The 10,913-nt window shown below is 39.3% G+C and overlaps 1 pseudogene; it reads right to left on the bottom strand.

The window, feature by feature from the left end:
• Positions 1 to 7,492: 7,492 nt before the first annotated feature.
• Positions 7,493 to 8,965, bottom strand: LOC102822930 (annotated as a pseudogene).
• Between the last annotated feature and the right edge of the window lie 1,948 nt (positions 8,966 to 10,913).

Here is a 10,913-nt window from a genome sequence, read left to right as displayed (position 1 = left end):
AAAAATAGATGTGAAAAAAAGAGAAAATTCTACCATCAAGAAATGAAAAGTATTAATATTTTTGGGAGCTTGTCCTTCAAAATATTGTCCATATCGATATATTCACAACTATTTTAATATAATATTAAAACCAAAATTTAAAATACTCCTCAGAGGAAAAGATACATATTTTGACTGTTAAACATCTAGCTATTGTTCACTGAAAATGTAAAGTAAGAGGATTAGACTGTGTACTCAACTTTCTGCTATGTTGTCCTCCTTGATTCTCTTATATACAATATTTAGTGGATGCTATCACAGATTTTTCAAGGTAGTAATTCAACATAGATTCTTAAAACCCTGATTTTTGGGGGTCTGATTTTTAAATTCATAGGTTTAATTTTGTTTTTACTATTTCATGCATATATAATTAACATTTCAATTTACTCATTTTTCATTTTTGAAAGGAATACTGTTTAAAGGAAAGGTGCATATTTATAAGTTACAGAATTATTTCCATGCAGTTGTTTATAACATCATCTCATTTTCTTCAATTTTTAACGTGTACCTCAACTAATGAAAAATGGGTTACTGCTGTAGTATATGTATAGAAGCTAGAACCACCATGGAATTAACATACCTCTGTACCGGTTATCAAGAAATGACTGACAGGAATCAACATATAAATATTTTAGCAACTTTGCACTTTGGGTGTAATAATTCTAAAGCTCTAATCTCTAGTTTTCCACAGTGGTGCATTGTTTGACAAACTGTGTGGTAATGAATTACCTTTCCTAAAATAAAGTGGCCTGTTTGTTTTGGGATCCTGAGAAACAATCCTTGGGCTTCTCCTGGGTAATTGAAGTATCTTTATTTTGTAAAGCCTCTGGACAATACTTGCAAATGAGTGAAAGCTACAGAGACTGTACTTACTAGATAACTTCAAGAAGGGAGGAAGCATGACTTTATCAATTATGAATATCCAATGATGCAATCAGTGACTATTCAACAAAGCCAATAAATGGCTTTCAGTATGGATGTTAGGGCACTTCCTGATTGAAGAGAACATCTGCTTTAGGGTGGGAAGCATGCCCCTTAGTACCATGGAAGCCTTGCACCAGGATCCCTTCAAGAACCTGACCCATATATCTCTTTGTCTGTGTCATTTCTGTTATGATAAATTGGTAACCATAAGTATAGCTGAAACTTGGTACTACAGTGAGTTAAGCACTGGGTTACTAACCACAAGGTTGATGGTTCAAATCTACCAGGAGAAAAATGCTGTTGTATGTTCCTATAAAGATTTATTAGTCTCAGAAACCCTAAGGAGCAGTTCTACTCTCTCCTTTAGGGTCTCTATGAGATGGAATTGACTAGATGGCAGTGAGTTAGATGGAAATAAGTATTGATAAAATCCATAAAGTCTGTGAGCTATACCAGTGAAGTAATGAATTTATAGGAGTAAAGAGAGCCATCAGTCTATTTGTCAATCAGAAGGACTGAGTGTCCTTTGCACTTGTGTAAACTGAACTTTGGGAGACTGGGGGTCAAAGAAGGATGGCCATTAATTTGAGGATAACTGTATTTCAATTTATGAACTCCAATCCAGCTCTGGGAGGTGGGAGGTTGTAGAGAGTGTCCACCTAGGTACTTGGCAAGAAAAATGGATATATGGGAAGATGTGAAGTATATTCACTTCCCGATAAGAATTGGATTCGTGCTGATCCTGACTATACAATTAACAATATGAGGGGTTTTCAAAAAGCATTGTAGGAAAATGGAATTGAATGATAAATATAAAATACAGACTTTCTACCATAAGGTCCATCCAGGTCAATGGCACCAGCCATTTAGTCCATCCCTAAAGAACTGAGGGACCTTGCAATTTAGCCATGCCAATGCAGTCTTTTTTGCACTATTAATGGAAGAAAAAAATGGGTGCATTTTAAAGATTTTTTAAGATTATGAAACAAAAATAAAACAGAAGGAGCCATATCAGGACTATAAGGTGTAATGATTTCCCATCGAAACTCTCACAAAATTGCCCTTGTTTGATGAGAGGAATGAGCAGGAACATTGCTGTGATGGACTCTCTAATGATGTTTTCCTTAGAGTTGTTCTCCTACAGCTTGGTTAACTTTTTCTAAACACTCTCATAATAAGCAGTTGTTACCATTCTTTGGCCCTCCAGACCGTTAACAAGCAAAATGTTTTGAGCATCCCAAAACACTATTTCCCTGACCTCTGTTTTGCACTGGTCAACTTATGTTATGATTGAACCACTTCGACCTCTTGGTAGCCATTGTTGTGTGATTTCTCTTCAGGATTGTACTGGTGACACCATGTTTCATTTCCTGTTACAATTCTTGAAAGAAATTCTGCAGGGTCTTGATCCTACTTGTTTAAAATTACCAGTGAAAGCTCTGCTCTTGTCTGCAGCTGACCTGGGCACAATAGTTTTTACACACATCAAGCAGAAAATTTTCTCAACTTTAGTTTCAGTCAGAATTGTGGAAGCAGAATCAATTGAGATATCTATGGTGTTGGCTATAGCTTCTGCTGTTAATCCTAGGTCCTCTTCAATTAAGACATGGGCATGGATTAAATTGTGTCCCCCAAAATATGTGTGAATTTGACGACCATGATTCTCACTTGTTCAGCAATTATGTAATAACATAATATGGCAGTTATGTGATGAAGAAAAGTAGCATTATGGGAATATACAATATGACCTAATATGATGGAAGATGAAAAGTGACGTAACATGATATAACAATAAAAAGATTAAGGGTAGGATGCAGCACCTTTAATCCTATCATGGCCCTGATCTGATGTAAAGGGAGTGGGCCTGGGGTGTGATCTGCAACACCTTGTACTCAAGAGGTAAAAACAGAGAGAAATGAGCAGAGATCAAAAGGACTTACTAACAACAAAAAAGAAAAGCTAAGAGTGGAATGTATCCGTTAGATCTGGGGTTTCTGCACTGTGATGTGCCTAGATTCTGTGGAGATTGATGTCAAGACACACGGATATCTCCAATTAATGCTGGCCTAGTGGTTACGAATCGGGCTGCGAACCTTAAGGTCAGCAGTTCGAAACTACCAGCTGCTCCGTGGGAGAAAGATGAGGCTTTTTGCTCCCGTAAAGATTTACAGCCTTGGAAACCCTGAACAGGGTCTCTATGGGTCGGAACTGACTCAACGGCACTTAACAACAACAACAACAACAGATACAGAAAGGAAACAGGACCCTTTCCAGAGCTGGTGCCCTGGATTCTGACTTATATCCTCCCAAACTGTAAGAGTATAAGTTTGTTTGTTAAAATGATTCACTTGTAGCATTTCCGTTATAAGAGCACTATAAAACTAAGGTACAAGCAAGATTGTTTCATTGCAAATTGATACAATGGGCGGTCCTGTGGACTTCATTTTCAACATCATCTCATTCCTTCTTAAAATGAGTTGCCCACTTTTAAACTGCTGATTTCTTTGGAACGCTATTACCATAAATTTTTTAATCTTACAGTATAGTGGATTATACTACAGTGCCATACCAGGACTCCTTCTAAGTGGTTTAAAATTTTAAAAAGGTGTGTGTCAGAGATATATTTTCACCCTACTTATTTAATCTGTGTGCTGAACAAATAATCCAAGAAACTGAAGTATATGAAGAACATAGTATCAGGATTGCAGGAAGGTTCATTAACAACCTTCAATATGCAGATAGCACACTCTTCTATGCCAAAAGTGAAAAGGACTTGAAATACTTACTGATGACAATCAGAGACTACATTCCTCAATATGGTGACTGTGTGCCGTTGAGTCGGTACCGACCCATAGCGACCCTGTACAGGGCTTCCAAGGCTGTAAATCTTTATGGGAGCAGAATGCCTCATCTTTCTCCCACAGAACAGCTGGTAGTTTCAAACTGCTGACCTTGTAGTTCGCAGTCCAATTGATAACCACTATGCTACCAGAGCTCCTTATATCAATATAGGTAACACCAAAACATAAAGAAAACAAAAGTCCTCACAGCTGGACCAATAAGTAAAATCATAATAAACAGAAACAAATCAAAGTCTCCAAGGATTTCATTTTACTTAAATCCATAATCAATGCCCAAAGAAGCAGCAGTCAGGAAATCAAACAATGCATTGCATTGTGCAAACTTGCTACAAAGACCTCCCTTTAAAGTATTCAAAAGACTAATGTGCACCTGATCCAAGTCAAGGTATTTTCAATATTCTCAAATGCATGCAAAAACTGGACAACAAATGAAGAAGACTGAAGAAGAATTGATGCTTCTGAATGAACTGCCTGAAGAATGAACAAATATCTCTTATAAGAATTACAGCCAGAATACTCCTTAGAAAGCAGGATGGCAAGACATAGTCTCATATACTTTGGACATATTATCAGGAAGCACCAGTCCTGAAGATGTACATCATGTTTTATAAAGAAGAGGGTCCTAGTACGGATCCCTCAAAGTTTGTCTTATAAAAGGTAGAACAGAAATAAAGACAAAGATGTACAGGAGGAACCATGTAAGGATCCATCTGTCTACAAGTCAAGGAACACAATAAATACCTGCAACTAACAGAATATGAGCGAGAAAAAGAAGAATATTCCTCTAGAGTCAACTGAGACAGAGCACAGCATTACCCCTGCCTTGAGTGCGGACTTCTAGACCCCAGAAATATGAAACAGCACATTTCTGCTCTTTAAAACCAACTAGTCTGTGGCATTTTCCTATGACATCCCTATAGTAATTCAGGAAAACAACATAAGGACAAAATGACAAAATAGACTATATGAACCCATATAAAAACAGCAACTGTAACTACAGAATTTGACAACAAATATCAAAAATAGGTGACAGTTATAGGACCTAGAATTAAATCAATGGAAAAAAGAGTCAATAAAACAGAGGAAAAATCTTTTGATACTAATTCAACTAAAGATCAAATTTTTTAAAAAGAATGAAGAAAAAGAAAGCCTGATAGTTATGTGGGATACTATCAAGAGGAATAACCTATACTTGATTGGAATTTCAGAATAAAGGGAAATAAAACCACAGAGAAAGCCATTAAAATTTACTGGTAGAAAATTTCCTTAATACCATGAAAGGTGAGAAGATTTCCATCCAAAATGTTCAAAATCTCCATAGCAGACAGATCCCAAAAGAAATTCACTGAGATATATCATAATTTAAATCCCAGAACTAAATACAATAAAAAAATTCTATCCACAACTCATGAGACACAAAATATCACCTACGAAGGGGCACCAGTAAGACCAACCACTGACTTCTTGAAAGAAACTGTGCAGGTAAGAAGGCAATATTATTCCATATATAAATTCTGGAAAGATAGGAATTGCCAACCAAATATCATATATTCAGAAAAACTGTCTCTCAAACACTAAACTAAAATAAGGACATACCCAGATAAACATAAAGTAATACACACCATTTCTTTGTTAGTTCTTTGTATGTTGTAGTGATGCTGGAAGCTATACCACCATATTTAAATGTTAGCAGGATCACCCATGGTGGACAAGTTTCATCAGAACTTCCAGACTGAAACAGACTAGGAAAAACAAGAGTCAGACCACTTCTGAAAGGTTAGCCACTGAAAAATTTAAAAATAATTGCAGAACAGTGTCAGATATAGTGCCAGAATATGAGTTCCTCAAGCTGGAATCTCACTCCAGATATGACCCGGGAAGAGTTGCCTTCTCAAAGAAGAGTTAACCATGATGACACGAATGGAGTAAAACTTTCAGAACCTTCTTTTACTGCTAGGGCATAACTCAAAACAAGGAGAAACAACTATAAATATTCATTAAAAATTGGAACATGGAATGTATTGAATGTGAATTTAGGAAAATGCAGCTGACAGTGGAATAATCGATTGCTGAAGAAAATTTAAACACGTCCATGAGAGCAGTTATTTGAACAGAGCATGGGAACACTGAATGTTTTAAAATTGGAAAAGGTGTGCGACAAGGTTGTGTTCTTTCACCATATGTATTCAACCTGTATGCTGAGCAAATAATACGAAGCTGGGCTCTATGAAGAAAAACGTGGCATCAGGATTGGAGGAAGACTCTTTAACAACCTGCGATATGCAGATGATTCAAACTTGCTTGCTGAAAGTGAAGAGGACTTGAAACATTTACTGATGAAGATCAAAGAACACAGTCTTCGGTATGGATTGCATCTCAATGTCAAGAAAACAAAAATCCTCACCACTGGACCAATAAACAACATTCTTATCAACAGAGAAAAGATTGAAGTTGTCAGGGACTTCATTCTTCTTGGATCACCTATCAACGTTCGCGGAAGAAGCAGTCAAGAGATCAGATGACAAATCTGCTGCACAGGAACTTTTTAAAGTGTTGAAGAGCAAGGATGTCAGCTTGAGGACTAAGGTGAGCCTGACCCAAGCCACGGTATTTTCAGTAATCTCATATGGATGTGAAATCTGGACAGTGAATAAGGAAGATCGTAGAAGAATTGATGTCTTTGAATTGTGGTGTTGGAGGAGAATACTAAAAGTGCCATGGACTGCCAAAATAACCAATAGATCTGTTTTGGAAGAGGTGCAGCCAGAGTGATCCTTGGAGGCCAAGATGGCTAAACTTTGTCTCTCATACTTTGGATGTATTGTCAGGAAGGAACAGTTGCTAGAGAAGGATGTCATGTTGGGTAAGATGGAGGGTCAGAGAAAGAAAGGAAGACCCCCAATGAGATGGATCAGCCAAGTGGCATCATTGATGGCGTCAAGTGTTGCAGAGGTAGTGAGGCTGGCCCGGGATCGGACATTGTTTCGTTCTGCTGTGCATGGGGTCGCTATGAATCGGTTCCGACTCAATGGCACCTGACATCAACAACAACAACAAACATCTTTCTGATATTCTCTGCTTTCAGCCAATGGAACAGAAAGCCTCATTACTCTCCTGTGGAGCAACCAGTAGATTAAAACTTCAAACCGTGCAGTTTGCAGCCCAATTAGTAGCACTATGCTAATGTGGTGGTAGTGTGCTGTGGAGTTGGTTCCAACTCATAGCGACCCTGTATAGGATTTCCAAGGCTGTAAATCTTTATGGGAGCAGAATGCCTCATCTTTCTCCCACAGAACAGCTGGTAGTTTCGAACTGCTGACCATGAGATTAGCAGCCTGATTTGTAACTACTACGCTACTATGCTAGTAGGGCTCCTTATATATCTGGTAATAACTGCAAATAGGAAAGGACCCCACAACTTAGGAACAACAAGGCAAACAACCTAATCAGAAAAGACAGAGTTTTGATTACTCTCATATAGCTGCTTCAGTTAGGACTCTTTATACAATGTATATGTCTATATGGGAAAGGACTGGAGTAATTAATTCTGCATATACTTTTTTTTTTTTTTAACAATTGTACATTTATTCAAACTCTAAGCGGGTGGAAATCCACAATTGCAGGGGGGTCAGAATTTACAACATAGTACAACATGCAGGATAATCACATCAGATCTCAAAATGGAGGGCAATTGAATAATATCCTATATGGGGGTCATAGTGACTGTCAATAGAAATGGGCTCCCAACTTAAGTCCTGCAACGTCCTCTTCAGATAGTGCATATAAACCTGAAGATTTCCAGGGTGGAGAGTGCCTTGCAGGTCCATGTAACACTCCCGAGGAGCAGGAACCTGGAGGAAGGTGTACTTGCAGAGTGGGAGGGTTTGTCTCAGCAAGCTCTCCAGGACAGCCCTGGAGACTGGGCTTCCACAGAAGCTGAAACTGAAGAGCTGGGAGCAGCAGCACAGGGCAGGGAGGATGGCAGTGAGCTGGGCATCTGTGATGTGACACCCATTCAAGTCCAGGAAGCGGAGGGTGGCTGCTGTTCTCTGGAGCAGAACTCTGAGGATGTCAGCATTGAAGTCAGTCAGGATGACACCACTCAAATGCAGAGACATTAGGTGACTGGTGCTGGGGCACAAGACCAGGAATATCAGGTCGGATTCTGAAAGGCAGCAATCAGTTATCCAGAGGGTCTTCAATGGAGTCTTTATGCAGCTGAGCACCCGGTCCAGATGACCTTCCAGGAAGAGGACTGAGACCAGGATGAGTTCCTGTATGTGGTGCAAATGGAGCAACTGAGAGGAGAATTGGGCTATTCCATTCTCCACCTCCTGCTCTGTGCTCTGGAAATTCCAGTCATGCGCGGTGATTCCTGAAAGAAACAATCTTCTCAGATTGACCATCTGGCCCAGGTGAGGAGCAAGGTTGAGTAGGGAGGACAGTTTCCAGACACAGTTTACCTCTAACACTTGGACACAGTCCAGCCGCACAGTGTTCAGTATCTTCTCAATCAATGGAGAGAAGGTTGGCATGTCCACCAACTCCAGCCTCTTACAGACCAGGTGCAACAGGCCTTTCCTGTGTTCCACCCTCTCAATGAGGAAGGTGAGGCTTTCATCGGGGCCAGCTTCCTGGAGACACAGGTCCGTGAGCACCTCCAAGGGGGCCAAGGGTTGGTTATCCACAAAACTTGAATGTTTGATGTTTTTCCTCTGTGTCCCGTGTTGCTCATCTGCTGCCTGCTCTGATGAGCACACACTGGTTCCTGTTGGGTCTCCAGACCAAAGTTCCCAGAAGTTGGTGTGGGTGTTGTTGCATAAATCCAACACTTGCAATTTTCTTTTCCTGCGATGTGTCATGTTGGCAAGCAGCACATCGAGCCCATCTAGTGCAGCATGTAAGATGTCCTGGTCAGACTGCCCAGTTTCCATCAGAGTTCCCAGGGGGAGGCGGGGGAAGGGCCAGGATCCCACCATTGCTTTAATCATCTGTGTGTGCCTTCCAGTCACCGCTGCCATGAACAGGGGTGGGAAGAGTTGTGGTGGCAGCCATTGCAAAGCAGAGATGGCCAAGTTCTCATTCTTGAGCAGGTTCTGGTTTGCGATGTCCAAGAGTGTGGATGCGTTCCTGCTACTCATGCTGGTGTATCTGCTCCAAACAGCAATTCTGGTCTGTGGTTTTCAGGGTCGGTGTACACAGTCCTCAGGGAGGCTGGAACGTCCCAAGTCTGGGAATCAGCTACCGAGTCGAAGTCTCCTCTCAACGCAGGTACCTGCAGTTCCGGGTGAAGCCTATATGAGCAATTGCTGAATTCTACATTAGCAGGCAATAACCCACTGTGCTAAAACAAGCTGTCAGTGCAAGAGGTCAGATGATAACTATCCATAAATAGGATCGAAAGTGAGCAAAAGCAAGCCAGCTTTGTCAAATTCTCAAGTATATATGACATAGTCACACCCAGAGTGATCCACCGTTGAACTGATTGGCTGCTTATAGCAGATCCCATCACTGAAGTGATTGCTTTATATTTAATCTCATCGTGGGAATGATTGTATCACAACTGCCAATTAAGACAATCAGGACTCAGACAAGGGGACAGACTGTGGATCCATATTCTTTGTAGAAAAATATCCTTAGTTACATATTCTATGATTACTATGGATTAAATCATATCATCCCCCAATATATGTTAAAATTCCAAATCCTGTAACTGTACATAATTCCTTACTTGGAACTAGGATCGTTAAAGATGTTATCAATTAGGTTAACATATGTCATACTGGAATGAAATTGATTCTAACCCTATGGAACTTTTTGTTTGGTGTTGTTCCTTTGAGCCAATACTGACTCATAGTACTCATATAAAACACAGGAATAATCCACCCAATCCTCATCGACATTACAATTATGCTTCAGTCCATTGCTGCTGAGATTGTGTGGAACCATTTTGTGTGTTTTCCTCTATTTCATTGAACCTCCAATTTACCAAGCATGACATTCTTCTCCAAAGACTTATCCCTCCTGTTAATATGTCTAAAATGTAAAAGAGGAAGAATGGATTCTAAGGAATATTCTGGCTGTACTTCTTCCAACACAGATTCATTTGTTTTTTTGGTGGTCCGTGGTACTTTTAATAATCTCCTCCAACAACATAATTCAAATGCATCAATTTTTCTATGGTTTTCATTTTTCAATGTCCAACTATAACATGCATATGAGGTTACTGAAAATAGCGTGATTTAGGCTAGACACACCTTAGTCTTTGTATTGACATCTTTGGTGTTGGACTTTTTAAAAGAGGTGTTGTGCACCAGGTTTGCCTAATGCAATATGTCATTTTATTTCTTGACATCTCCTTGGCATGTTGATGATTGATGTGAGCAAAATTATGTCTTTGATAATTTCTGTCTTTTCTCCATTCATCTAGATGTTATTTATTGGTCCTAAGGTTAGAACTTTTATTTTCTTTACATTCAGATGCAATTTATATGAAAAGCTGTGATCTTTGACTTTCATCAGTAAGTATTTTAAGTACTCTTCACTTTCAGCAAGCAAGGTTGTATCGCCTGCATATCTCTGGTTGTTAATAAGTCTTTCTCTAACCCTGATGCCACATTTTCCTTCATATATTCTGGCTTCTTGAATTATTTTGTCAGCATAGAGATCAAGTAAGTATGGTGAACTATTCACCCCTGGCCCATATCTTTCCCAGTTTTAATCCATTCAGCATTTCCTTCTTCTATTAGAACAACTGCCTCTTGGTCTATGTACTGGTTCCTCATGAGCACAATGAAGCATTCTAGAATACTCATTTTCTGCAATGTTGTACATAGCTTGTCATGATCCACACAGTCGAAAGCCTTTGTGTAATCAAGAAAGCACAGGTAAACATCTTTCTGCTTTCAGTGAAGAGCCATCTGAAGTTATCTGTGATATTCCTTGTTCCAGATCTTCTTCTGAATTTGGCTTGAATTTTTTTTTTTTTTTTTAAGGTTTTCATTGTGGATTGAGTGAAAGTTTACAGAGCACATCATCAGTTTCACATTCAAACATTCATATACCTTGTTTCATTACATTGATTATAAT

This window comes from Chrysochloris asiatica, unplaced genomic scaffold (genome assembly GCF_000296735.1).
Source record: "Chrysochloris asiatica unplaced genomic scaffold, ChrAsi1.0 scaffold00033, whole genome shotgun sequence".
In the NCBI taxonomy this organism is placed as follows: Eukaryota; Metazoa; Chordata; class Mammalia; order Afrosoricida; family Chrysochloridae; genus Chrysochloris; species Chrysochloris asiatica.
This window is presented reverse-complemented; position numbering and strand designations above follow the sequence as displayed.